The following is a 6000-nucleotide window of genomic DNA, read 5'->3' as shown; positions in this document are numbered from 1 at the left end:
GCATTATCGAAATAAGGTTACTTCTATTATATGTTATGTGTTTTGATCAGGAGTTGTGAAAAGGAGTAGCTTTTTCCTAAACATAAATATGCTTTTGCTTGTGTTGTATGTTAAGATGAGAGGAATCTATGTTAGTATGCAAAGAAGCGTGGAAATTGTAGTATACTGCATATCTGCCATTCATGTTTGAATTTTGAGTCATCTATAAATATAATCAATATTTGAGGAAATGACTTATTGATTATGCACTGAATTGATGGTAGGAAAAAATGATAGATCTGCAAGATGAAAAACAAGTATGGGAAAGTGAAAAAACAGAAGTAGAAATATGTGAGGAAGTACTGGGTAAAGCTTCCGGATTTAACCAAAATTTTGCATTTTCACAAACTTAGCATCATGATACTACAGCGGAAGCAGAGTTAAGGCGCATAGTGCAATAACAAGAAAATAAGATTAAACAGGTGGAGGAGTAGCTCATCCTACTTGATCAACAAAAACAGAAAATAAAAATGCTTGAAGAACAACATTTTCAAATGTTGGAGACGCTAAAGCAGATCACTATATTTTTTGCACCTGCCTAAACTGCTAGAGCTCCAATTCGACTACCATCGCCATCTCCAATTGATGAATACTCTTCTTCATCTGCTACTGCTGTTTCAAGAACCTCAACTAGTGACACTTAAGATGCTAACAATATTGATGGTTAGTGTTTAGTTGCATGGCAGTAGATATTTTGACATGGGGGTAGGACCATCTTTTTGGACTTTTTAGGATTGCTTGCATATATCCTTAGATGGTGTACATGGGGTGGGCATTTTGTTTGTTAGTTATGCACAGATAGATAGCTATTGATGAAAATGTCGGGTGCATGCTTTCTTTTTTGGTTATGCACACATGATAGTGCATTTTGGATTTTTTTTGCTCATCATGCATAAAAATCCCTGTATGGACTATTAATATACATATATATATGAAAATATGATAGTTGATGTTAGTGATTAGATTTTTATATTATGTTAGTTATTTTGTTGATGTTGAATGTATAAACTAGGTCATTTACAAAGAGCAAAAATAATGCTCTTAAATGTTAACCAAATAGCTATTAAAGAATTCGTTGTAGAAATAATATAGCAGCAAAGACTAATCCATAATATCTGACTAAAATAATTAGTTTTCAAAACTCATATACAATCGGTTACTATATTATTTAGATGCAAAAAATTAATTTTAATGACTAAACATTAGTTACAAAATGTAAGAAACCAAATTGGATATATGCATTTCTCCACTAAAAACGAAATGCTTTTGCCATTAATTATTTTCTCACAAAAAAACACATTCTGCAACAAATTTCATAGTAGTGAAAAGTAATTTATCATGTTTGGATTCCACATTCAGTATCTAAAATTATTGGAATTAACCACCAAATTTTTGTCACCAAAAGATACATTCGTCCACTGATAAAATAGTCGCAAAAAACTTTTACAAAATTACCCTTACACCTTCAGCGTCTAATTTTTGTGGCATGCGCAACAAATTATTAGTCACTAAAAGGTACATTTTGCAACTAACTGATTAGTCGCAATACAATTTTACCAAATTACCCTTGCACATTTAGCGTCTAAGCAGGGGAACTATTTTAACCAGCAATTAACGACTAATTTGCTAGTTGCCAAAAAAAACTTTATGCATCTAACCAACTTTTTAGATGTCCATACTTTCTGCGTAAGTGATTTTGCAACTACGTGGCGACTACGAAATTTAGACGCACAAGACATTTAGCGTCTAAATTTTACTATCGGCATCTAATTTTGCTAAACACGGAAAGTCATTTTTCTTGTAGTGAATCTCATTTTTCTCATTTTGTTTCCTTGTGAATACCCACTTGTATCCTACAAGTTTCACGCTTTCAGGCGTTTGGACTACAGGTCCAAATACATTATGTTTTGCTAGGGAGTTAATTCTACTTGAATTGTCTCTTCCCATTTTTGCCAATCATGTCTCTTTCGACATTCATCAATAGAACATGGCTCAAACTCATCATTCATCATTTCAATCGCTACTGCGTATGAAAATATGGTATCGATAATCATTGTTTCACGATTCCACATTTCCCTAGAGTGAGCATAGTTTATAAAAATCTCTTCATTTCTATGTTCTTGTATTCCTTCAGGGACTATTAACTCTTCTAGAGTCAGTTTAGAAAGTGTGGAATCATCAATTATTTTAGTATTGTCAATATTGGCCCCTATTTGATTATGTGTCTTTCATTTCCTAGGAACAATATCCTTGGCTCCAACATGCCTACCACGCTTCTGGCATGTAACAGATGAAGCGACTGCCACCCGCATAGATTGTTCATTGGTAACATCAATCATTGCTGGTGTATTCATAGCAAAAATGTATGATCTCGTTAATTTTGCTGCATCCATAAATGCATCAGACATTTGATTGGCAATGTTCTTCTAATGTGTTATTCTCTGCACTTGAATTTTAGATTGAGATGTGCGAGGATCTAAATGAGACATAGAATTTACTTTCCAAGAAATTTCAGGCCTTACTTCAAAAGACTTTACCTTTCCCCCCTAAAGGAAGAAATACTAAATCATTGAAATGGCAATCCGCAAAACATGCAGTAAACAGATCACCCGTCAAAGGCTCAAGATATCTGATTATGGATGGTGAGTCATAGCCAACATATATTCTCAAACGATGTTGGGTTCCCATTTTGGTGCATTGAGGGGGTGCAATTGGAACTTGTACAGCACAACAATTTTTTTTTTAAATGGGATATATTAGGCTGATGTCCAAATACAAGTTGTATTAGAGAGTATTGATGATATGTAGTGGGTCTTAAACGAATTAATGCTGCAACATGTAAAACAACATCAACCTAGGCAAAAGTCGATAATTGCGTATGTAATAGCAAAGTTCTTATAATTAATTGGATACGCTTAATAAATAACTTTGCCGTACCATTCTGGGTATGTACATGTGGTACTAGGTGCTCAACATCAATTCTCATTGCTATGCAATAGTCATCAAATGTTTTCAAGGTAAACTCACTAGCGTTGTCCAAATAGATTGCTTGAATTAGGTAATCTAGAAAGTGTGCCTGTAATCTGATAATTTGTGCCAACAATCTAGTAAAGACAACATTACAAGAAGATAGTAGACAAACATGTGACCATCGTGCCAATGCATCACTTAGTACTATAAAGTAACAGAAAGGTCCACTTGGTGGTTGAATAGGTCCACATATGTCCCCCTGGATTCTTTGTAAAAATGGCGGGGTTCTAGACCAAATTTAGTGATGGATGGCTTAAGTGCCAATTTGCCTTGTGAGCAAGCAATACAAAAACTCTCATTAGGTGATAGAATCTTCTGGTTCTTTAATGGGTGGCCATGTGAGTTTTTTATGATCTTACACATCATAGTAGATCCTGGATGACCAAGATGGTCGTGCCAAATCTTAAAAAGTTCAGGATCAGTGAACTTCTGGTTCATAACTGCATAGACTTCAACATTCTTCAGGAATGTGTAATATAATCCTAATGAGAAAGCAAGGAGTTTCTCTAATACATGCTTCTGGCATGAAATATTAGCAGTGATGCATAAAAACTCTCCATCATTTTCACTTAAAGTTTCAATGTGGTATCCATTGAGTTGTGTATCTTTGAAACTAAGCAAATTTCTTCTGGATTTGCTAGAATATAAAGCATCATGGATACTTAATTTAGTTCTGCTTGGTAACAAGAGTATTGCTTTTCTGAAACCCTCAATTATGTTTATAAATCCTGATATGGTATTTATTTTAGCCTCATTAAAGGTCAAACCTAAGAAATATTTTTTGTCTCAAAGGATGGTGTGCGTTTTTGCACTGTCTACTATACAAATGTCTCCACCATTACTAAATATCAATGTCTTAATTTTGAAGTCTTGGTGCAACGTTACACTTGTTAAGCTCTTCGTGCTGATAACATGATGTAATTTTAGTGGTGCTATTTAGTAATAACTCAGGAAGGATAAAGCAAATAGAATAAATAACAAGGATCAAAGTAAGAGAATTGAGAGATATAAGTGATATAGCTTAAACTCTCAAATATTTTGATTGATCACCAATGAAACTGCCTTATGTTAAGGTGGTGGATGGTCACCAATTTCATAGCAGTAATGTAAAAGAGAATTATTAATAACAGACCCTAAATATGGGCTTGAGAGTTTATAGAGGTCTAATGGATAAAGGTCCATGGACTAGACTAAACCAAAGGGACCAAACAAAACAGCCTTTGGATGATATGATTAATGGGCTTTATGAGCCTAAATCTTTTCCTTCGGAATTTAATTTTCAGTACTACCAATACTTTAATGAGTGATGTTAGCCCCATATTAAATAAAACGTATTAATTCTAATTATGCTCATAATCATATTACAAAATTAGCCCTATCTTCTTCCTTTCTCTCTCATTAGTATGAAGTATATATGAACTAGTTAACCTTCAAAAGAATCTATGGAGTCCCAAATAAAATGAATACAAGTATAAACAAAAGCTTAAAACAAACCAACATATAAAACATTTAATCTATAAAATATGAAATAATATGGTCACTTAATTTATTCTTCTATATCTTAAATAGCCGATTAATTAATTAACTATATAGCAACATTTTCTCTATCCAACAACAACTTTTTTATTTTGATTTGGGATATTGTTTTGTTTATTACATCTATTTTTACTTTGATGTTTACTACTGTTATGCCTAAAAAATCAAGGCTGATGTAAGCTTACATCAACTAGCTCCAATCAGAGTTTAGGAAGGCTTTACGCCGTCCAGGAGCTGCCATGTCGCCCCAAGACAGAAAGAATACAGTTGTTACCAATTTGGCAGATTTAGGTTTTGTCTATGAGTGAATGGGAGCCGCACACTTGTCCAAGCCCTAGGTAATTTGAGGATATATCCTAAGTTATCAGCCAATAGGAGGTAAGGAAGGACTTGCACGACACCTACCCACTTGTAGATTTGTAATCATTACCTTGAATTCGTCTACTATAAATAGATGACAACCTCTATCATTTTCGGGATTCTGATACAAAACCCTCATTCTAATTGTAATCTATATTCTCAGAGCAAAGGTAACCTACGAGAAAGAGACTAACTTGATATTCTATCTGAATAATCAGTTATTGTACCTCTGCTTGTTGTTCGCTATACGTGACCTCTTGTAACCTCTCATATATAAAAAAACAGTGGACATAAGACTTGCGTTAAGCATCCAAACCACTTTAAAAATCATCTTTCATTTATTATTCAGTCTTTGCATTAGATTATTAGCAATCATTCACATGTAACTTCTAAGAACAGCTTAGCAATTTGCATGTGCAAGTCGTTGGTGTCAAAATCAAGCATCAACAGTTTGACGCTTTTCATAAGGAATCTCTGATCAACCAGTTCTATTTGCAAACAAATGGCTCGTGGTCTTGAAGCCGAGTGAGCTAGCACTAGCAATGAGGAGATCCCCCGGGTATAGGATGATACTTCTCCTGAAGTACGTCCGATTTCGCACGATACCATGGCGGATATTCCTTCAAGCTCACAGCTTGACCCAATTGTGATGAATTACCTGGAGAGGTTCAACAATATTCTCCAAACGGTCAACCGAAGGCTAGATTGTTTGGATTGGGTTGTATCGCCCAATTATGATAAAGTGGTGCCGTCATCGAATACGCTTGTAGGTCATGCTAAAGTGCATAAGCAGGCAAAAACCCATGTCGCGTGCACTACAACGAACAAAGATAAGGGAAAATAGGTGGCTGATAATGGGCCAAAGGGCTCTAAGGGACCAGCGAATATCAATCGTGAAGCAGGTAGAATACCTATAGCTTAGCGACTTGGCGGTATGTCACATCATGAGCCATCCCACGCCACATCACATGGGCACCCCTATAAGGGTACAAGGCAGAGAGATTCTCATTATCGCCAGTGTGATGGTTTTGACCA

The sequence above is a fragment of the Pistacia vera genome, unplaced genomic scaffold, assembly GCF_008641045.1.
Source record: "Pistacia vera cultivar Batoury unplaced genomic scaffold, PisVer_v2 Contig160, whole genome shotgun sequence".
Lineage (NCBI taxonomy): Eukaryota > Viridiplantae > Streptophyta > Magnoliopsida > Sapindales > Anacardiaceae > Pistacia > Pistacia vera.
This window is presented reverse-complemented; position numbering follows the sequence as displayed.